Source organism: Carassius auratus, chromosome 32, assembly GCF_003368295.1.
Source record: "Carassius auratus strain Wakin chromosome 32, ASM336829v1, whole genome shotgun sequence".
Lineage (NCBI taxonomy): Eukaryota > Metazoa > Chordata > Actinopteri > Cypriniformes > Cyprinidae > Carassius > Carassius auratus.
Window position 1 is genome coordinate 32,308,377 of NC_039274.1, and position 25,424 is coordinate 32,333,800.

At 38.2% G+C, this 25,424-nt stretch overlaps 1 protein-coding gene across 3 annotated transcripts in view; it reads right to left on the bottom strand.

Annotated features, from left to right (window-relative positions):
• LOC113052186 (lysine-specific demethylase 6B-like) overlaps window positions 1-25,424 on the bottom strand; it is an 83,546-nt gene that overhangs the window by 33,733 nt on the left and 24,389 nt on the right. For 2 of the 3 annotated variants that reach the window (XM_026216559.1, XM_026216556.1), the window contains exon 1: window positions 5,789-6,315. The gene's annotated coding sequence lies outside the window, so the exon portion shown is untranslated. Of the gene's footprint in view, window positions 1-5,788; window positions 6,316-19,533; window positions 19,571-25,424 lie in introns of those variants that run through there. The other variant, XM_026216557.1, reaches the window with a different exon arrangement.

Here is a 25,424-nt window from a genome sequence, read left to right on the forward strand (position 1 = left end):
TAAAAGCTTAAAGTGTCCATATAAACAGACTGGTATGATGATCTTAGAACAAAGAAATACATTACAACACCAGTTTATGACAAAAAAACAAAACAGAGCCTTGCTTCCAAAACATGGGTACATTCAGGCACTGATCAGGGCTCAGCTATAAAGATAGACCAATGGTGCTGCATTATTTGCCAATTACTATTATTATTTAATATTACAGGGCTCCTGACTAACATCTGAGAGCAGTGGCACCAGCGACACTATGTTCTACAGATGGTGGTGCCAGAAGCAGATTTACCAATAATATTACACCTTCATTTCTTGTTTATACACATCTGACAGTAAAGCACTGACCTTAAGTTGGGAAGCATACAAAATGGACTTTTATTAACTATAATGTGCAAAATGTAATTTCTAAACAGAAAGCTTACTATAGAATAATAATGATAAGAGTAGAATATATGAAACTAACTGACAACTTCAGTGATTATTGAAAGGAATGCTCTATACATGAGATTCAGTTGTAAATTGAAGAAAAGTAGCACAACATTTCTTACTTCATGTTTATACAAAAAAAAGTACAGAACTGTCAAAATAAACATTTGAAACGGAATTCAGTTAAAATACATTTAAAACTAAATTAAAAGAGACTAAATGTTTACATACGAAACATGTTGCACAAGTATCTTCAGCCGGCCCGCATGTTGGCAATGCATAAAGTTTCATGCAGGTGAAATGCAAACTAAGGCCAAGAGATAAAGACAAATTACCAATGTATTATAAGGCACAAAGACAAATTCAGCGTAATCTACAAAACCAATAGTCATTTATAAAACACATTCATAATGCACACACCCACATTAAGCCATCAGAATTAGTGCTCCAGACATCTCACACTACAGAAACAAGAGCGGTGAGAAATCTATAACAACATGAACGATGACTTTGACTGCAACATGGCTCACATACATACACAGACACACATGGGGGTCGTCTACAGAGGCTCCCACATCTCCAGGAAACGGATCAGGTTACTGGAGTGTGAAACACAGCAGAGGCAGAGCAAACACACACACACACACACACACACACACAGATCTCAGTTCAGAGAAAGGCACTAAATCTTGTACAGATCTGCAGAGAATCTCACTGTTGTGCAACCTGAGCGGCTCCAGTTCTTATCGTACACCTCACACATACACTAATGTGGAGTCTTTACACAACACACACACACACACACACACACACACACACACACACAAACCTTAACATAGATACCTTACACAACAGGTCAGAGTACAGCTAAAATCTCTCTGACACACACATACTGTACACACCTCACTCAAGAGGTCAAAGCTCACTAGAGAACTGGAGTTGGAAAGGCGGCTTGTTCTAAATGGCATTACAGAGGACTGAAAGAGAGAAAAGAGGGATGAAAAAGTGTGATGACAGAATAATGAAGAAATGGGGCTCAAGCACACACACTTTTGACCCTGATATGACCTTTCTCTCTTTCCATATCACTACGATCTTTTCATCGATTGGCCGAGTGCCATTTCACCAATTGATGGTGTAACTCTATCGCTCAGTCACATGACTCCATTTAAGTAATGTGAAATGGCCATCGATCACATCCAGGGGGTCACAGATGGGTCATGCCCCATAATGCACTTTGCAGAAAGATACATTTTGGGGTGTTTGATCATTTCATCTGGCAAAACATCATGCAGTTGCCTCTGAAACAGGTGTGTGATGTTGCATAAACATATCAAAAGCTCATGGCTGACGGGAAGCGTGTGTACTGTAGAGAAGACTGACACACACGAGCACAAATCAGTTCAAGTTTAACAACAAAGTGTTTTGGGTTGTCAGCAGACAAATACAGAGCAGAGGAGGAGAGAGAACGAAAAGAACAACAGAGGATATGAACGGAAAATTAAAGATGACAGAAAACACACAAACACACACAAAACCACAGTCTGTGTTTGTGTTTATGAATGTTTGTAAAGCTGATTTTGTCAAATCTCCCTATTTTGGGCTTTTTTTTTTACTCTCTATGGGCAGCTTTACTTTCTACCAAAGGAAAAATGTTCATATAAAATTTTTTGATGGAATTTGGAATGTCTTGGGAGAAACGCAACCAATAAAAGCAAAATAAAAAGCACAGCGTGGACACTGAATAAGCTATAAAATATAAGGTATGTATCCTTAGATTTTCACTAAAGTGCACTGAGACTGTGAGATGTCACTAAGTCTGCATGTGTTTAGCTATATATATATATATATATATATATATATATATATATATATATATATATATATATATATATATATATGTGTGTGTGTGTGTGTGTGAGACTTAAATGTGGTTGTCATGGTGCTTCTCTTATAAACACTCCATGCACACTAAATAATATTATAAAATAAATCTGTCAGAATCTCTGCAGTGTATTTTATTAAAAAAAGCACTGTAGCATCCATGCTAGAGGACAATGACACCATTAAATGTAAATAACCTCGATATTCAGAGAAAAACAGCTTTGTGTGTTTACTCAAGAGAATGTGTGCATGTGTGTGTCAGTACCACCTCGTTCCCAGGAGACTAAAGCGAGACAAAAGAGGCGCAGGGAACACAGGTTTGTGCTTGGAGTGATCGAGTTGCACGCTAACGATAATAAGGAATTTATGAGAGTGTATGTGAGACAGAAAACGCCTGACTCTGAGAAAATAGAGAGACATACTGTTCACATCTATCCTCCCATTTCTTTTTACACTTTTTACAAACTTTACCAATCCAAAACAAATCAAACATGATCTCACCATAGAGCCATGTGCACTGTCAGCACTTCCATCCTAACACAATTCATAGAAGCAGCAATTGCCATGATAAAAAAAAGTGTCAAAGTTTGCCAAAGTTTTATTAAAAGCATACATACAACAGTAGTGCCAATTTTAGGCTTAATTCTATTCTAGAGATTAGACTGATTGATAGAATGATGGATAGAATGAGTGATATATAGATAGAACTATAGAAAGATAGACAGACATTCTATAAAAAGTTACTTTAAAAGGTTTCAGTATTCTAACTAGTATTAACTCTTTCCCCAACAACATTTTTGAAAAAAGTTGCCAGCCACAGCCAGCGATTTTCACTAATATTTGATGGCCGCCAGTATAATTTTCTGTATGAATATTTGAATATAGGTAGGTTTAATAAAAATGTATAGTTTTGAGTTAAAAAGGTGATAAAATCTAATTTTTATCAATAACTACATCTGGATAATATTCAGTATGATTATCAAAGCATAAATCCAGTAAATCACTTCCATCAACACTTTCAAAGCTTGTACAGACATATACCACTTCCTGGATCAACACTTTACTCCGTAACATTATACAGTTTTCATTTATATGCTATCTATTGCTGATGATCGCATTATTTTAATATGCATCTGTTTACATAGGACAGAGAAACAAGCGATCTCTTGTTCATGTGTGTTGTAGTTCGGAAGGTTTTGTACTAGTTCAGAAGATGTGAAATAGCGCCCCCGAGTGTATAACAGTGGAAACACGAAAAGCCGTAAAAACTCGGCTTTGGCGGGGAAGCGTGGTCTTCTAAAAGACAAGATAACGCGAGAGATACAAATCATTGCAAAGCAACTTTACAGAAAGTTATGTTTCTACAATATATTAAGAAATTGCCTATCAGGGGTGACTGTCAGTTAATGTTCTAATGGCAGAAATGTACGGAAAAATAAATTAAAGACGTAATCAAACAATTACTATATGTTGCAATCATAATGTGGAAGTTCTGTATGTTGTTTCAGTCTCATTTAAGCACATATGACCCTGTTCTCCAGCAAGCCGTACATTCTCTTGTCCTGTGATGTTTGCACATCTTTCCTTCTAAAAACCAACCAGCTGGGTGTCTTTACCTACCCACCTCCCCCTCTCCTCCTTCAACCAAAGAGCATATCACCAGCCAAGCAACATTTCCCCTCCCCCATCCCCCTCTCTCTCGTCTCCTTTTCTTCTCTAGGCAGCCCACTCAATCATTCCTGCCTCCCTCCCTTCTCTCTCTCTCCCTCCATTCCAATGAATGCACAATCCCCCGTTCAGCCAGGCCTGTCCTGGGGGGTGGGGTTCAGGGGACACCCACACCCACACCACATCTGCAGAAGAACAAACGCCCATCACAGGGAGTGATAAAGAGAAAGCTTACAATGGAGACTGAGTCAAAGCCAACGTGATAGGGACAGAAAGCTGAAAAAGCATACTTAAACCAGCCTAAAACGATTTGGTGGTCTTAGTTGGCTTCAGAGCCGGTTTCGACACTCCGGCTGGACAGGCTAGGAAGTCTCAGCTAAATTAGCTAAACACAAACTGGGCCAGCATAAGAAACCAGATTAAGACAACCAACCACCTTAGGCTGGTTTTTCAGAAAGGTACTAAAAACAACAGCATAGTTTATGCCAAAACACCGTAGCAATTACTTAGTCACTACTGTTAACAACAACAATAAAAAAACTGAAATCAGGTAAGAACTTTCAGAAAAACTGTTATTATTGTCTTAATTTTGTTTTCCTCTTTAATTTTGATGACAGTGCTGGCAAACGCCATGTTAGCTAGGACTAACAATGGTATCTGGACATAAACGACTACACAAAATTTCAGAAAACTTCAGAAATTCACAACCAGCCCAGTCGTTACCGGTGCTGACAATTAGATTAGCAGCTAATGAATAGATTAGCACACTGCTAATCACCATTGCATTGTGGGTAATAATAACCCTCACGCTACTAATGCTAACAGAGTTGGACTGCGTTCGGCCAGAGGAGCTCAAACAGGAATGTGGGCTAAAAGCAAAAGCGGTATTAGGACGACATGCACACGCTCTGATGAAAACAGGCACCGGCAAATTCATTTCAGAGCAGATAGTCACAATTTGCACTTTTGCCGATGGACGGGATAAGGAAGAAGATTTTTCGGTGGAGAACTATTGAGGAATAGAGAAACTGAATACTAACAGATTAAGACGTGCAGATGTTATACACATCTCCTGATGATAATGATGAAGTGTGCTCTTCCGGCAATGTTTTGTGTTTCTTTATCTTAGTGGAGAGCTTTAATAAGGGGAGGAGCCAACTCATATACGCCCAGCAACACACACTCACACACATATCCACACAATGACTGTTGATTGATTGAAACACTCCAGGATGCCGGTAATGGATGTGGGTTGTGTGAGACGGACACACGGCCAGGAGGAAGTAGAGGTTCACACACTTACACTGCTGGGGTTTTACTCTAGTTCTCAACTAACACAGTCCACAATCACCACTTCCTATAACCCATGGACAGCACACATACGCCTGCAAAACAATTACACAAACTCACCCCACTTAACAAAGAGTCACTAACAGAACAGGAATCTAGTCAGGAACAATCATTTATACATCCTGCTTTTCCATATGGATGTGTGGGAAGTAGACACCGGAAAACTGTCTAGCATTTCTGTTTTATCTTTCCCTTTTTTTTTGCAGTAGAGTGAGTGTGTGTGACAGTCAGAAAATAAACAGAGCGAGCCGGACTGACTGCATACAACAAGCTTTCTTTGTGCAGCATTCCAACTGGAAAAAGCAGAGCAACTTTCTCTCGCTTTCCGCCTAGTGTGTGTTTTTATTCTGCTGAGCTGTCCAAACGCAGCCCGGATACTTTCACGGTTTCAGTTTAAATGCCCTGCTGGAAGCACAAAGAAACAGAGCAGCAGTGGTGGATAGAGGGAGCGTGCGTGTCTTACCGTGTTTCCCAGTGTTATTTCCTGTGTTTCTGAGGCAATTCCACACTGTGAGCTGCTCGTTCAGTCTGTTCGGTAAAATCTCGGCTCTTATTTTCCCTTTAACCAGCTGCAGGCTTGACTACCTGCCCCCCTCACACACAAACACAGCATGCAAACACACACACACACACACACACACACACACACACACACACACACACACACGCACACACACACCGGCAGCAGGGCTTGCAAACAAAAACACCATGCAAAAGCTGACACAGTCAAGAGGATGCAGGATTCCAGCTCCAAACAAAACAGAATTCCTTATTTTGTAGCCAAAGAAAAAAAAAGAGTGTCTCCTTCGTTCTCCTTCTCTCTATGCTTTCCTCCCTCAATCCTTATCCTCTCTCTCTATCACTCTATCATTCACTCACTCACTCACACACACTCTTTCTCTCTGCTTTTTTCCACTCAGCAGTCAAACAAAGAGAGGAAAGGAGCTGGTCTCACACACACACACACACACAGCGCTTAAGCCCAACCCCCGCTATAGGCCAGCCTGCCTCTCTTCATTTTTTTTTTTTTTTTTACATCTCTAGCTCTAAACATCCCCTCCCCCATCCCCTGTCACCTCTCTCGCTCTCTTAGCCTCGCTCTTACCCTCCCTCCACTGTTGCCAACTTCTTTCAGTGGAAAGTAGCTAAAGCCTGCTTGAAAAGTCGCTAGACGATGTCATATGCTAATTAGCACATTCACAACGTCATTGCGTCATATTTATATTAACATGTTTGGCTCTCTGTGCCGACATACTGTATTTAAGTGCAGCCAAATTCTCAATCAAACTTTTTCCATTGAGATATTTTTTTTCTTTTTTCGTCAGACAATGCGGCCCATTAAGAATACATAACCAGCGCTACCTTTTAAGTTGTTAATCCGCATAAAAATCCAGATTTTTAATTGAGCCGTTGTCTGGTGAGATCAAATACACATAAGATAAAGATGAGAATGGCTGTGCTGTAAATGTGGCTATATTTGCAGTAAAATTAAAGTTAGAAGCAACACAATATCTATTTTAACTGAAAGCGCTGCTCGCTGAACAGAGCAGTCACAGAGAGGTGTGAGCACTGGGATAGCAAGACCTTGTGCGGATGTACCACCGAGTCTCAGAAAGTAAATAAGGTTAATCTAAGTCAAAGGGGTCTGAAAAGTAGCTAAAATTAGCATAAAAAAAATCGCTAAATTGGTACCACTGCCTCCCTCCCTCACAGAATCCAAGTGCATCGTGAACCGTCATTCTCAAAGTTATACACTCTCCTTCCATGTTCGTTTATGAACTATTTTAAGTATGCAACATTTTTATTGTTTCTGCCAAAACCATTGAGAAAATGCAGGAAAAGTCTGCAGGTTTTGTCTGAGCCTGATCATAAATCTGAAGACTGAACAAACTACATATCAAGGAGGTCAGTAGGTCAGTCACTACTGGAAAGTTGAAATGATTGACTTCCGCAGTTATTTCTCTCATTTGGCTCATTAGCATTGCAAACTTTGGACAATGAATTTTGGTTCATATTTTGTACACAGACTGATCAGATTATTTTTCTTTTGTTATTATTATGTGTTTCACAACTTATGTACTGTATATATGACCAAATTACAAAGGTGACTACAGTGGAGCCAGGAAGAGCTAGTCATATCTAAAAGTTAAATCTTAGCTTGATTACATTGTTCAGATAATATTTGAGTAGAGATTATGCTAAACAAATATTAATTTATTTTAGCCAGCGCAATTTTATATTTACTATCATGAAAATGTATCACAGATACTCTGTTTAAAAAGTTTGGGGGCCATAAGACGTAGGGCCCTATCTTGCACCCAGCGCAATTGACTTTGTACACCGATGCATGTGTCATTCCTATTTTGCACCCGCGCAAAGCACGCTTTTCCCTCCACAGAAGCACGTTGCTAAACTAGTGAATGAACTTGCGCTCCCTGGGCGGTTCAGTGCAAAAAAGGAGGCGTGTTCCGGCGCAAACAATCCACGGTGCTATTTTGCTGTTCCATTAAACAATTGCGCCACTGACCAGAAAAAACCTAGTCTAAAGTCAGTGGCGCGTTGCGCGTTTTTCATTATGCTATTTTAAGGGCGCATGCTTGACTATAATGTATAACGTGCACAACGCGCATACACTTTGCTCATGTAATCTACACAGATGCAACAGTTATTTTTGCAAATCATAAATTGTTACACTAGTGAAGTGACATTCAGCCAAGTATGGTGACCCATACTCAGAATTTGTGCTCTGCATTTAACCCATCCGAAATGCACACACACAGAGCAGTGAACACACACACACTGTGAGCACACACCCGGAGCAGTGGGCAGCCATTTATGCAGCCATTTATGCTGCGGCGCCCGGGGAGCAGTTGAGGGTTCGATGCCTTGCTCAAGGGCAGCTAAGTCATGGTATTGAAGGTGGAGAGAGAGCTGTACATGCACTACCCCCACCCACAATTCCATCCGGCCTGAGACTAGAACTCACAACCCTTCGATTGGGAGTCCTACCCTCTAACCATTAGGCCACGACTTCCCCTGAATATTACCCACTAAAAAATATTAACAAGTGAGATGACGGAAATCATTGTGGTGTGATAAAATAGGCATAAATCTAGCTTACAACAAATTGTTCAGGCTAATTGTAGTAATTAAGGATCAGACCTGTTGGCCAAATAGTGGCAAGACATATGTGTATATAAGGACATCTGACAAATTGTGGCTATTTCCTCCCACGCCTGTTTAACCGATGCTATTTTGGGTGGGTTTCTCCCATCCCCATACAACACAACTTCTCTGTCTTTCACTGCTCTTACAAGAACATCAGTCTCCTCGGCTGTGAACCGCTCCTGGCGTGCGCCTGGTAAATACGCCATAATAATAGCAATCCATAATGGAACTTGCGCACCTGCTTTTAAAGGGAATGTTGGATGAAGTTCTGATTGGTTTATTTCACGTTACGCCCAAACCACACCTATGAATAATGAAGCTACTTCAGACCAACCCATTTTAGATTTGCGCCGGGCGCAAGAGCCATTTATCCCGCCGGGAAAATAGCAACAGCGCCGAGACCCGCCCACAAAGTTACTTGTGCTTCGCGCTTTGACACTTGCATTTCAGATCGTTAAAATAGGGCCCTTAATGTTTTTAAATGTTGAAAACAGTCGTGCTTACTTACTGACCCCAACCTCTGAATAGCAGTGTGCACTGGCATTATATTTCCCATTGTGTTCTCTAGATAAATGCATCAAACACTGAAAACCCCACATAAGCTATCAGCTGTGAGAATGTTAGTGCTAATTTTATGAAACCAATACAGATCAGAATTTATGTGATTCAATTACTAAAATCCAACTGAAAGCTAAGGGAGTTTATGTATGATTTTGTCTGGATACATCACCAGTGAAATTTGTGTGAGATACGCATCTATGTCAGAAAAGAGAATAAAGAAACAGCTGTTTTGTGCAGTGACTTTTGTTTTTCTACCGTGTCACCACAAATCAGTCTCAAGCACACACACTCACATCCCAGAATGGGCACAGCAGATGACGATATCCATTTCCAGCTGAAAACATTGCACGGCGAAAACCAAAAAAAGCAGGCTGGATGGAAAACCTGCTGACTTGGTGTCATGCTTAAATTGTTTAGTAATAAAGTCAAATGCACACACACACAAAAGTCATCCCCTTATACACTGATGCCTTTTAAAGCTATTTTTAGTGTTCTTTCATGAATTCCATTCCCATCATTCAACAAAGAAGAAAGTTATTCGAAAAAATCTCTCTGAAAAAGGAAGAGAGGGAAAATTCAGAAGCCAAATAAAGCCAAATTCACTATCGTCCACATTGTCTTCGGCCAAAGCGTTACATCATTTCTATTGTATTGATTTATTAGTGCAGAGATATGGCCGTGCGCCAACAAGAAGTGAAATATTTGACTCTTGGCCAATAGACAAAAGAGAAGACAGTATAAGTAAATGTGTGTCAGGGAATACTGGTGTTATCACAGTCCTTTGAGGAGTTATGTAACTTTACAAATAAATAAAAAAATGACTAAGTGACACAAGACAAATAACCATGCGTCAGCATGACAGATCTAGTGCCTGCATTACATTAAGCACGCTTACTTGCACTGTAAAAGTTGGATTTCTAAAATCCCATGTGAACCTCTAAAGTCTGAAAGAAAACGTTACCTTTTGATTTTTCTTTTTCAGAATAACCGATCTATATCATGTGAATGTAACTTGGCTTCATCCATTATATATACACATGCAATATATACAAAAAGATAAAACGTACAAAAACATATTTTTTTCTCTCTTTTGTCTACTGTTCTTTCTTTACTAGCATAAGATGTTAAAGACGGAGCAGAGAGAGCAAGTGTTGACAAAGAGAAAGGAAACTGTGATGGGAGGAAAGGAAAGTAAGAATCACGCTCTTCTGCTCATGCCACACATCATTTTCTCTTTTCAACATTTCCCACTTCTTATTCCATTTCTTTATTTCCCTTTAAAATACATGAGGCACTGCTGATTAATTGGCAATTAACGTCTAATGAGCTACAGCTGTGTGCAATTACCAATCAGCACACCACTTTTGTCTTTTGACATAGCTTTAAATGAAGTTAACTTTTTTCAAGAAAACTGTCAATCAATTCATATAAACAAGGTTAACCCATTAGGAATCATTACAAGCTGATTAGTAACAACAGTATGGCCATGAATACACTGCAAAGTTTTAGTAGTAAAAACTACATTTACTTTCAAGAATGAGAACAGAAAGTAGCTCCTACTCTTGACACACACACACACACACACACACACACATACACACACACACGGCTATCTAAATAGGGACATTACATAGATAGCTGTTGTTTTTATATACAGATAGTTATACACTTTTTCTTTACCTAAACCCAGCCCTACCCCCCACAGAAAAACTTAGTTTACTTTATTTTTATACCAGTTGCACAAACGAGGACGTCCCCAAATTTAGTTGTTGGGCGATTTTGTCAGGTTTTGCTCACAAATTTGTCCCCAAAATATGGTTAAGTAGGCACACACACGCAAAGTATTGTGTCTTGAAAGAAATTTATATTTCTATTGAGCAAGTATACATTAAAATGATCAAAACATGTACATTATTTAAAAAAAGCTACTCAAAATAAATATTGTTCTTTTAAGATTTCTTTTCATCAAAGATACCTAATAAAATAATTTCCACAAAAATATAAAGCAGCACAAATGTTTTCAACAATAATAAGAGTAATATATTTTTCTCGAGTAGCACACCATTGTATTAGAATAATTTAACAAAGTAATAGCTGCTGAAAATTCAACTTTGGAAACACAGGAAGTAAAATGTAATTTTAATATTTTATTTTAATTCATTTGAATATTTATATATTCATTTAAAACTGTAACACTATTTCACCATTTTTGATCAAATAAATGCCTCTTTGGTGAGTGATTTCATTCAAAATTGTACAATTTCAACTTTTGAATGATAGGTTAGTATAAATACATAAAGACTGATTTCACTAAAGCTTAAACAATAATTTGTCTTTTTAAAATGTCATGTAAACACCAGTCTGACTGAAACAGTCCCAGCCAAATTTGTCCGGAATGAATACGTATCAGTGTAACGACTATAATCCAGGTGTTTTGAGCTTTATCTGAAAAACAAAAGTTAATAAGAAATTATTCCATTATTCAGTAACAAGCAAAAATCATTTCTTTTCAAAAGATTGAACCATCTATTCTATTCCAAAATGGGTGTCTGTATGTGAGCTCCACAAAGATCTGAAATGCCTGTATGTGTGTGAGAGACAGTCATGTGACTCACACTGCCTTTTTCATTAAAAACTGATACCTCAACCCATCTGTTCAAAATGAAGACTAGGGAGAGACAGATAGAGTGAGAGAGAAAAGGGTGTTATAGAGAAAACTCTATTATCACTTCCTGTCATCCATTCTTGCTTTTGTCTAATTCTGTCTCTCTCCTACATGAGAAATCGTTTCCTCTGAGGATGTAAATTAGTATTTGTGTTGTCTGTCTGGCATCATCATGAAACTACAGGTCCATTTCCACCTCCATCTGACTGTCAACCATCTCAAGAGTGCAACAATAATCTATTAAACGCATGCCAGCAAAATGCACACACACACACACACACACACATATTCCCACTGTGAATGTGAGGTGAAGGTTAAGTGCTATTCAGTGTGCTAGACTGCCAGTCAGCTGGTCCTGGTGAACACACACACACACACACACACACACCTTTAACACTGATGCTGCATGTGCTTCAGTGCACACTTTACTTATACACATAATAACAAAAACACATTACTTTCTCCCTGCACTCACTCTGTTCACATCTAACATAAACCTCCATCTCAGGTGGATCCAAACACAAATGGTCAATTGAGACAGGTTGTTATTAACATGCAGATTTCAGATTTGAGATTATGTATATAACTTAGGTTACCGGTAGTTTGTCAGTTGTTCTGTTAATTAAATGTTTTATGGATCTTTCCAAATGTTTTGATCAAATGGTTGCTTTCTTCAAAAAAAAAAGGGTCTCTGAAAAAGTGTCAAACTTTTGTTCTTGTGCAATGATTGCATGTTAAGCAAATAGCAACAGTTCTTAGATTTTTCCAAATGTGGTTTGTATGATCAAATCTCCATTTAAACTATCGTACAAGTTTGGGGCCAGTTTTGGAATAAATTAATACTTTTAATTACAGCAAAGGATGCATTAAAGACATTAATGTTTACAAAATATAACTATTTCAAACTAATTAGAAAATGTAAACTTTCTATTCATCAAATAATCTTGAAAGAATGTATTATGGTTTCCACAATAGTTTTGATAATATTAAGAAATGATCTTGCACACTAAAGCAGTATTGTAGTTTTACTAGAAAGGATCAGGTGACACTGAAGGTTGGAGTTTTACATTTTTAAAATACATTAAAATAGAAAATAAATGATTATTATTTATCATTAATATATATGTTTTTGCATAGCTAAACTCACAGCTAAACATGACGTCTACATCTACAACACACAAAAACGCTAACACCTACAACAACTCTATGATTATACAGTCAAACTTAACTCTTCAGTTGTTGTATGACTGAACTCTGGCTACTAGAAAGTGATTTTTTCCAATCTCTATTAGAGAAGGAATGAGAGTGAAAATAAAGAACATGAAACATACAGTTTATTTGTAACCCTGAAAAAACAGGAGCCAAAGTGCTTCCTGTTTAGACTAGTGGGAGTAGAAGGGGGGCGGGGCTGACATCATGTTATTATGACATCAGATCCCTACATTACAGCATTAAAGGGGCCATGAACTACATTTTTAAAAAATGATTGTTTTATAATATTCTCTGAGGTTCACTTACAATGTTAGTGTGATTTTACATAATAATAAGAACATCATAATTTAGAAGTAATAGGCTATCACATATCCTGTTTTTGAGCCTCCATCTTTTTTTTTTTTTTTTTTTTTTTGATAGGCGGGGCACATTTAAGAGTTGCAAGTAAACACCTACCGATATGACTGGCTAACAGTTTTGCTGTTATACTTAACTTTTTGGTAAACAAAGGGGATTTACTATTAAAAATAAAACATGGAAGAAATGTTGTGTGATTAAACCTTAAAAAAAATGTTAGATTTTTTTCTTTAGTAGTAGCCAATGTACATTTTGCTGAACAATAGTCTTTAACCCGGACTTTTATTTTTGACGGGTTGACGTACCTTTACAGTTCTGTGTGTGTGATGTGACGATAGTTTTACTCAAATCAAATGGTCAAATGCTCATGAAGTGACTGTCAGATCAGTTCTGGAGATGTTGTTTATGTGTTCACGTCCTTATTCAGTGAGACCGCAGATGCTGAAATCACCGTGAGCGACACGAGCGCTTCAGTGTGTGTGATAAAGGAAGATGCGCTTCTGGTCCATTCATTAACAGAGACACACAGAACATGCAGGACTCATATTTAAAGACTGTTCCAGCTCAATATTTACAGATATTAGTCCATAGCGTGATTTGATGTAAGTGCAATGACCTATTTTTGATTAATTCATTCAAAATTTGGCAAATTCCGTGCCATTCTGTGTTAAACTGTAAATTCCGTTTTTATGACTGGATTCGGCGATTCCCTCCGCGTTTTCTGCATCACGGAAATCATAGGGCCCTAGTTGTGGTATGCCAGCTCTATCTTGCAATGGACACATGCCATGACGTTTTCTTTACGTTTGCCAGCGCCCTAAAAAAAACACTGCTGACTCCTTGCAGTATGCGATTTCGGAAGCAGTGCTTGTGTCTCCTTCTGCTTTGTGGGTGACGCAAACGCGTTGTGTCATATTAAAAAAAATAATTGTGAAAGAACCTGATGTGAGATTTCAAATAAATTAAAAGAGGCTTCGATCATTTTTCGATCTTTGCCTAGATCATTTTTTTCATCGAGTTACCTGAGTTACTCGAGGAATCGTTTCAGCCCTGTAACTGATGGATGCTGCTGTAACATACTCTGAAAACAACATGGATCGTTTAGGTTAAAAACGTATAGATACTCAGTATATATGAAATGGTCTGGAACAGACAATACAATAGTGGTAAAAGCACATTTATTCACACTTATGTTTTGCAACATTACTATTAGATCCACTCTAGTCAGACTCAGCAGTTCATTATCATTTACTTTTAGTCCCTCTGAAAAGCCAGCATCATACTGTCCTTGTTTCAAATGAATCCGTAACAAAGTAAAGCAAGCAAACAAACAGTTTCACTGACGCAATCTGGAGCTCTTTGGTAATGTTTTTCACAACTTACACTACACAGTGTCTTGTCTGTTGATGGAGTAATCCTGTGTTTGCCTCTCTCTAGTGTTTCCTCTCCTCCTCCTACAAGCATGAGTCAGTGGGCGGGGCTAAAAAGACAGTGATGTAGAGGCATGTGCAGGCGGTGCTTAGCCACACTATTACATCATAATGTGGCACATTCCAAAACGAGGTGTTTTCTGAGCTTGGTTTCAATAAAAGCGTTTTCAAACTAATGAGAAAGTTTTGAGTTTTGAAACGTACAGGATGTTTTTATAGTACAATGACCTGTTATATGTAAAAAAAAAAAAAAAAGGATCAATGGAAATTTGATTTCTCAGTACACGACCCCTTTAAAAATACAGAACAACAATCTGCAGAATAAATGAGCCAATGTCTCAACTCAAACTAACTTCTGCTTATAAAAGAAACAGATGGATAGAAAGAAACAGAAAAACAGAGAGCCACGTGAGTTTAGTTGGAATTGCAGTTTAGTCCTGGACATGTTCAGAGGGAGAACTGGAATTTGGAATTCGCCTGCTCTGTTTTCCAACCCCCCTCCGCCTCGAGCTTAAAGAATGCACCTCCACACAGCTGGCCAAACACACACTCTCATACGGGAAGAACAACACGTGCATGGAAACACACCTCATCCATACATGACAATCAAACACATACTGGGAGACGACTTGCATGCATACTTAAATATGCACTATGGCTGCACACTGTTCGCAAGTGTGTTGCAAACTCAAACTTTTGCTAAAGTGTGTACATGTAACAAAATATGAAAAAAAAACAATTTGCATATTGTAGGGCAAAAAGGGCTGATTTGGAATAATCAACTGGTTCTGCAGGGTGATGGTTTGCTCTGCCATGTGGAATGTGCAGCAGGAGCAGCATGCATTTCATGACAGGGTGGAGTGATCCACAGCGGGGGGAGGTTATCCAGCAGGGGTTACAGGAGGAGGTCAGCGGGTTTATGGGATATTTTTAGTAATACCACTTCTGCTGGTAACACAGACATGAATGTAATACTATAAGCTGTGGTAGGAATCTCATAGACTCTATGCACACGCTAGTTCACGTGGACCATGAGATAAACAGACTCAGGAATAAACATTAGCAGGAACTTCAGCAGACCAGCAGAAACCATGACGACACCTCACTGATCCACACGCATACAGCTGTAGCGTGCAAGACTGGCTTGCAGACACACAGACAAGTTTAAGACTTTTTAGAAAATTCAATCTTACTCACCCCTTACCCCTTACATTTCACTGCTGGTCATATGCTCTCCATATAACTATGTATGTGAAGAATAAAATCTTGAATCTCTCAATCTCCCCAAAACTTTGAAAGGTTGTGTAATATGTAATTCAAATTATATCTTGTATCAACATATTAGGCTAATGTTTGACAGTCCTGTGAACTTCAGATTAACAGGAATATTTAAAAAATAAATCCATTTGCTGGGGTCGGATTTCAGGATGAATCAACACATATCAGGCAATTTAAGACTGATTTTGAAAACTCCACGTTATGGTCAATTTTAGAATAAGTTTATTTGTGTTTGAAATTAAGCATTAAGATCGATTTGATTTCAATGTCTCAATCAAACTCTACAGTTAAGTACGTAAACACAAATGTTGTGACATTAGCATATTCATTTTCTTTCTCATGCTAAATATCATTATGTTGGAATACATTTTACTAAGAAAGTTAAAGTTAGTTAAAATATCAACATGTTTATAGCTAGCAACCTGAATAACAACACAACTGGAACAGGATGCAAATGAATATCTCTATCAGTGCATGCGCACACCACATTTAATATACAGTAAATCCAGCATTGTCCCTACTGAATGAATCTGTAAGTATGTCTACATATGTGCCTCCGTCCCCACACTTCCCTGTTTTGCCATTGCAAAGATCACACACACACACACACACAGATTTATTCTGACCTAACATGGACGGAAATGCAAAAAAAAAAAAAAAAAGTCCTTGGAAAATCTGCTCCACATTTCCACCACATCTCAACCCACTGGGATCCTGAACATCAAAGTCTGTGTGTGCGGTTGAGCTCGGGCTCGTCCAACCAGATGCATATTTACTCAGCAAACACTTTGGATCGGTTGCTAGGACACCTGCTTAGGACACGTGCTGAAGTATGACAGGGCTAGATGAACTTTGACCTTTATGAAGGTGACCTTTTCGACCCTGCAGTAGCATGGCTTTTCATGTGGTCAACTCTCTGATCTGATCTTTCAACTTTCCCCTTTGGCCCTAATCCACAGCTTACAGAAATAGTTTAAAAGTGTTAATGGGATGGAGAAAGTTTGTGTGAAGGTGCAAGTTATTTGAGAATTTAAAGGAAGGTAAAAATATTACTAAAAGTTCACATGCGAACAGGTGTGCATGTGGTCTTTAAACACACACACACACACACACAAATATGCAATTAATGTTATTTCACATTCAATAATTTCAGTCTTGAACACTTCTGCCCTTATTTTCTATGTACTGTGTATGTAAGATATAATAGACGTTGACACATTCACACTCATTTATTGCTTGTACAGTGTGCGTGTATGACCTTGGACTGCTTACACCTGACATTAACATCCGTCTCATGTGATCCGGTCACAAGCGGTAAACGGAGACACATTGTGGTTTATACACGGTAGTAAAATGCATCTAAAATGCATCTCCTGTGACCAACTTTCACAGTTCTTGAGCAGGAGGATCTTTGATTTCTTGATTGCATGTGTAACTCAGCATATCAGTTAAGGTTAATGCAATAAGGCACAGTGTATTAAACCCAGTTTACACCGGTGTTTAACACTGAGCACTTGTGATTGACTCAAACCAGAAGAATACTAGGTTTAAACAGAGGATTTAAGCAGGTGGATTAATAAATATTGAGTGTGTGAAGACAGACAGATGCCATACTTCTTTGTTTCTACATACAGTACACTATCCTTCAGAAGTATGTGTGTAGGAAGATGTTTTTGAAAGAAGTCTCTTTTTTAAGGGTACATTTCTTTGATCAAAAATACAGTGAGAACAGTAATATTTTAAAACAATTCTTACAATTTAAAAGAATTGTAAGATATAAATTGTATTTATTCCTGTGATGGCAAAGCACAATTTTTAGCATCCATTATTCCAGTCAGAATTCATTCTAATATAGCCGATTTGTTGTTCAAGAAACATTACTTTTTATTCTTGATGCTGAAAACAGTTGTGTTGCTTAAAGGGATACTCCACCCCAAAATAAACATTTTGTCATTAATCACTTCTTCCGAACACATTTTAAGATATTTTGGATGAAAACCGGAAGGCTTTTTACTGTCCCTTAGACTGCAAAGTAAGTTACGCTGTAACTTATAATAAGTCCAGAAAAGTATGGAAGACATCGTCAGATGCCATCAGTGGTTCAACCGTAACATACTTTTTGTACACAAAGAAAAAAAGACTTTATTCAACAATTCCTCTCCTCTATTTCTCTCCACATCACTTTTGCGCCATTTTGTAAAAATTAGGAGCCGAACGCAGGCAGCGTACGCTCTTCTGAGTTAGCCGCACCACAAGGGTGCGCTGTTTTCATTCAAATCAAACCGTAAACGTGTTAAAAAGTATCCTTTTAGCGCCACTGATACAGAAGAGTGTATTCTGCCTGTGATCAGCTCATAATAAGGTGAGGAAATAATAATACCTCAATAAAAGTATTTTTGTTTTAAAAAACAAACATTAATTCCTTATTTTTATGTTTAGTTCCATGACAGGTCCACTACAAAGCAACCACACAAATTGCTCATCACACATATTGTTCAATTAAAGAGTCTTGAGTCTGAAAGTAGGGTCTGATTATGTGGCCAGAAAAGCTGCTGTTGGATCAGTCCTACAGACCATATTTAGTGCTCACAATCAGCTGAGTCAGCTACAGAGAGCACACGCTTAGACAAAACACACACACACACACAAGGTGAACAGGCACGTGCATCTGGATTCTCTTAGCTCACATACAAAAGAGTTAGTATGTAAACTGCTCTGAATGTGCCATTTGTGTGTGTGTTGGGATGTTCGGTCAGTGCTTTGATAGCTGCTGGATGTTAGAAATGGAAAGGCATCCAGTCCAAAACAAATGAAGGACAGGGAAAGAGAGAGAGAGAGGAAAAGAAAAAGGGTCCAACACACAAACACAAACCACATGCAGCTGGTCTGTACACGCCTCGGCACGTGAATCTTGCACACTTTCCTTACGGGTTCAGGAGTTTTCGTGTGCACAGATGCATCTCTCTCTCTATATATATATATATAGCTGCTGTTTACAAATGTGTGCAAGGTTGTGTGTTCAACTGCCTCGCTTCTGTCTTCACCACACACACACTGGTTTTGGCCCACAGAAAGAGAGTGAGTCACTTTTTTGGGTTCAAAGTAAAAATATAAAAATAGAGTGGAAGAGACACACACACAAACACACTAACAAGAAACAGAGTCACTTTAAACTAAAATACATCAAAGTACTGAAAAACACTGGTTTCTTTCTTGCAGCCCACCTATTGGACAGAGACATATGTGTCCCTCCCACTGTGGGCACCTATGGTTGAGGGGGCGTCGACCTGTCTAATACCCACCCCCATCCTGCTCCCGTCTGACTCCATGGAGAATGTGAGGGAGAGACAGACAGGCTCTCAAGTTTTGGAAGTTTCTCTTTCCTTGGCTTTTATCTTGGATTTCAAATCCCCTTTATGTTATTTCGGTCCCACACACACACATACGTTTGCTGCTGTTAAATTGGTCACAGTGGACAAAACACTACTAAAAGGTATAGCTCATCCAAAAAAGAAAACAGTATCATTATTTACTCACCCTCATGTCATTCCAAAGCCGAATGCCTTTCTTTCTTCTGTAGAACACAAAAAGGGAAAACTACATGAATACTCATTAGAATGGATTCGTTACAATAGCAGCACATCATGACTCACTTTAACATTGCTGAAGTACCCAAAAGAGCCAATGCAGCATTTTCCAAATGCACAGATCAGTAAAACTGTGGTGGCTGCCAGTATTCCGTGAATCTTAACAGATAAAGATGAAGACTACATTTACATTTATGCATTTGACAGATGATTTTATTCAAAGCAAATTGCATTCAAGGTATACTTCTTCGTGTATTAGAACCCATGGCTTTGGTGTTTTTGACGTTTTTGTCGTATGTGATGTTGTGTTGAATGCAGATGGGGTTTCACTGCCATGGGGGAAGGGAAAACGTCTGGACGCAGAGGTCATGAGGGTTCAAGGTGTCTTAAAAGTTTTTGTGTGCAGACAGACAGACACGCACACACAACTTCACACTCACTCAGACGTCTAAGGTCATGTTACTGCCCCGATTTCGCTACGCATATAAACGCCTTTACTACAGTTCAGCTGGCTTATTCAGTGTGACGACATCAAACTATCACATAAATGAGGTTTTCTTGCATTGTTGGGTTTTTATAATGAGCTGATTTTTGATAGCTAACAGCTGTACATGTAAACACTGATTCCAAATGACAGAATGAGTCCAAATTCACACTTGCATACACTACTGTTCAAAAGTAAAAGTTTGGTTTGAATATTTAAATGTTTTTTAAAGAATTTGATCATAAACAGTGAAACTGTGAAATATTTTAACAATCTGAAATAACTTTTTTCTATATGAATATATATTTTAAAATGTGATTTAATTCTGTTATGGCAAAGCTGAATTTTCAGCAGTCAGTACTCCAGTCTTAAGTGTCACATGACCCTTTAAAAATCATTCTAATATATAGATTTTGTGCTTAAACATTTATTATTATTATTATTAATAATGAAATCAGTTGTGCTGCTGAAAATCTTTGTGATAAATTTTTTGATGAATAGAAAGATAAAAAATAATTTATTTGAAACCGAAATATTTTGTAACATTATAAATGTCTTTACAGACACTCAAGATAAATGTAATGCATCATTGCAAAATAAAAGTATTACTTTTCTTTAAAAAAATAAAATAAAATTACTGACTCCAAACTCTTGAAAAGTACTGTATATGGTGACAAAGAGAACTAAACTGTTGGTGCATTTCTTGCGATGAGACTCCATAAAGATGTCTTTTTGTAAAGGCGTATGTGTGTGTTCATTACAATTGTGTATGTGTGTTTCTGAGGTTTGGACTCATTATAGCTAATGATCCATCTGAGTGAGAAGAACCTAATTAAAACACTATGGAGGACCACACATGACCAGAACCACCCTAAGCTCCCCAGACGCCTCTCTCTCTCTCTCTCTCTCTCTCTCTCTCTCTCAGGGGCTCGCTGTGGGTGGTGCACGGGGTGGTACTGCAGCTTAGATGCTGGTACCACTCAGACGGGCATACAGTAAGGGCGAAGAATTCATTAACCAAAATACTTACGAGTTTGATGTGAGGCCACACACAGCGCGAGACACACACACACTCACTGCCACACAGCGGCCACTGCAGCTGCAGTGTGTGTATGGAACACAGCGCGTGTGGAGGGTTGTGCGAGCTGGAGATTGAGCAGGACATCTAAGTGAAATGATATCAGAGTGAGAGCGAGAGACACAGATAAAGCTCGTGCAGTGCCAGCGTTTGGGGGTTAAGAGAGCTGGATGGAGACCAGCTTTGTCCATTCAGGCCCGGGGGACTCTGGAACAGGCAGAGCAGGCTGCAGCTCTGGCCCAAGGCCAGGACACACACAGGGGCCGTGCGCGAAGGAAAACCCCCGGCTAATAGGGGATCACCAGGCCACGCAAGACATGCTGCCCTGCAGAACTACCACAATACAACTGCTTATATTTTTTCCCATTTTCAGCCAATAGTGATATTGAATATTTTAATCAATCTTGATTTTTTTTGTATTTGGAATGAATTGGCTTAAAATATATATAGATATTTTTTTCAATCAGAATAATACAAATTTCAACTAAACCATCACGGTAGCCAATTAGATTCAAAATGTTAATGGCAAGAAGTAAAATAAAGGTAATAAAGGTTATAAAATTTTACAAATGTTAATATATGGGTCACCTCATGGCTGTTGATATGCAGAGCTCACAGAGATCACGAACACTGCACACTTTGTCTCAAAAACCAATCTGAAACATGTTCAAATAAAATGTACATTAAGACATTCACAATGTTGCCATGTTTTATACCAGCAGCAAAACTACTACAAATAAAATATCACCAATAAACACACACACACACACACACACACACACACACACACACACACACACACACACACACACACACACACAAAGACATCTGCTCGCTAAGAGCTGGCAATGAATTAATCCTGAGGACGACTGCTCACTATCCGAGCCCAAGCTCAAGTGGCCTCTTACTTTAACTGTGATCTCAAACCACTGCAGAAAAGCACAGTGGTTGGCCATGGTACAGTCAGTGATGGTAAAACCATGGTGATTACCATGTGATTGCCATGTGCACAAAGGCATTTACATGCTACTCTAAAACTATTAAAATAATTAATTTAGGCATGTAAATGTCCAAAAGAATTTTTATTACTATACTGGCACTTTTTTGGTTTGTGAAGAGTTATCATTCATTACCTAGAAAATTCACAAAGGCCATATAATTAGAACAAAAATGGTAGTAAGTGTAAAACCTAAAATGATTAAGACATCTGTGAGCTACTGCAGAGACTTGTAGCTCAGCCTGTAGCTCTTCTTTGTTTACATGTAACCAAGGAAACACTGTATCATTGCTGTTCATAAGCGCCACCTGCTGTCTGAGAGTGGATCTGCTCGTCAGCGGTTTCAATGTTTTATGTATAGTTAAAAAAAAAATAAAGTCAGATCATTCTGTTTTTGCTTAAAATGTAAAAATGATACGGTCTAAATTTAGATTAAAACTACTGGTGGTGCATGTATGCTGCATCTTTGTTTGGATCATGATTAATATCCAGTAGTTGCCTCTAATTCAAAATCTTGAATCGAATCAAATCTTGAGTTGAGTGTATCGTTACATCCCTACTTGATGGCACTATATTTCACTCCAGATAAACATTTCTACCGAATGCAGAAATGTACAATAAATAAATAAATGTAAGATTAAATGTAATACAAAACAATAATCCAAAAATGACCTAAAGCAAACCAAACTTTTTTTCTCTGGAGGCCGCATTATCGTTCCTGACTGTGATGGGGGGCCAGGCTGGGCCAGCTATAAAACATAGATTTGCATGACCCAGACCAAAGTGACCACCAGCAGGCCTCATTGTGTAGTAGAGATTACTAGCCTGGCACAGCCATCCCCACTACTATATCTACACATCTATATCAACACTTGATTCCTGGCACATATTTGTTTATCTTTACTAGTGGTTTGCATAAGTAGTTATTGAGTCTTTACATTTTGTGTAAATTTGAAAAACCACAGATATTCCATTTATTTATTTTCTGATAAAAATAATATCAAAGCTGTCAAGGTAAGAAACATCTGCCTAGTTGAGGTGATTGACACTGGCAAAGGTGAGTGAAAAATGATAAATTATAGGTAGGCCTGTTGATAATAATAATAATAATAATAATAATAATAATTGTGTGCAGCACTTAATAAAGGAAATAAAAAAAATAAAAATAAAAATATTGAAATTATACATGAGTAATAGAACAACTAGCCAGCTCTTATGCCTATCCAGGTGAGCATGTTAGCATGCTCTTATGCCTATCCAAGTCGGGGTGGGGTTTAGAGGGGCTGGGGGGCCGGTCAAATGGGGTGGCGGGCCTGAGTCGGCCCGCGGGCCTTAATTTGGTGACTCATGACCTAAAGCAAAAATTTCCAATTGTGAAACTGCAGGGTGTTTGCGAGAGTACTGTCATTGTTAACTAAAACTAAAAAAAAAAAAATCATAATAATAATTTACTGACAAAGCTGAAATGAAATCATAGAATAAAAAGTAAAAGTTAAATTAAAAACTTGTCTTGACTTGAAATAATTAGTTGAAGTATAAAAATGACTACAACTAAAACTTAAATAAAAATAAAGCTAAATAGAAATAGATATTAAACCAAAATGTTATACAAATGACAACTGCACAAAAAAAATTACTAAAACTAAAATTAATATGGTAACTGAAAATCTACAAATAAAAAGTAATTAAAAATATTAATAAGTACTATAAGATTATATTTAAAAATATTAAAATAACATTGGTGGTTAGTTAATAAAAAGATAATAATTAATAAAATCATACAAACATAAAATAAAATAAAAATATTTTCCAAATTAAAGCACACACTAAAACACTATTTTATTTGTTTACCTACGTGTCATGTGACCATTAACTATCATCAGAGAACCATGAAATGCAAATGTGTGTTTAATTTATTGAAAATATTAACTTTAAATCTCAGGGCTACTTCATGTTTATATTTTAGGTCAAATGGGTTCGGCTTACAAAAAGTTTGGGAATCGCTAGTCTCACGCTATGATGTTCACACAAAAGCACCAAAAAGACCAAAATACAACTTATAATTTAACATATAACTATAAATAATGGCCAGTATGTCATTCTTGAAGCGGAAGTCAAAACCATAAGTTGACGTTTACTTCAGTGCCTAAAGACAAATTCCATGATTTCAATTGAAACATTGTTTGTCTGTGTGTCCCTCTATCTCTCTTCCTCACTTCACACTCACACCCTTCCTTTTTCTCTTTGTCTCTTGTCTACAATATCTTTGAGCCGGAGGGTGTAACGGCCAGTAAACCATTTTTTCCTTTGACAGAAGCCGCCCATAATTCCATAAGCACCATTTTCATGATGGCAGTGCCAATATAGTCCGTGTACTGTTGCTTGGAATTACATCATCACATTGCATGTTACTGCTCTGGGATTTTAGGACAAATGAGTGTTTATGAGTCCGTGTGTGTGTGTGTGTGTGTGCGTGTGTGTGTGTGTGTGTGTGTGTAAGGATTAATGCTTTGTGCCTGGGCAAGTGACCTCTGTATTGAATAGACAAACCAAAGGGATCAAGTTTCCCCATTTCCCCCCTTTTCGCCTGCTCTGTCTCTCCATCTCTGTCGGGTGTAGGGTTTCTCCAGGCTCCAGACAGAGGCACTAATAGGGCCCTTACCCCCAGAAACCAACAACACAAGGGATTGAGAGACAGAGAGAGCAAGACGGTGGGGCGTGTGCGTGAGATGGAAGGAACGTGTGTAATTGATGGCACACCTGCATGTTATCAGTAAAAACGAGAGCCACGATTGTGTGATAAAAGAGGAGAAACAGGAGACTGAGACATGCGTGTGTGTGTGCGCGCACCTGTGTTCTAGGAACTTGTGTATTGTGCAAAACATTGAACATCTTGAAAGCACCAATGCATGTGCAATGTGAATGTTCGCATTTCTTTTACTACAAAAATACATTTGCTACTGCAAATACAAACTGACGACAGATCTACTTCCTTACAAATATTTTAGTCGCTCCTACAGCTGCCTTTACAAGATGTTCTATATCTCATGGGGCGCCCCTCATCTCTACCCCACCCCCAAATCCCTCATGACCCCTTAAGAGTCCCTGACAAAGCAAACTCCTCCCTCATGACCCCTAAAACCCCACATGCAGCCAAAGTTATTATTAATGACATCAGCATGGCAAGGAACTAAACTACAACAACAATCAACATAACACACAGTAAATCGAATGAAACAGTAAAGGTAGTAACTATACAACAAGATGAAATATACATACAAA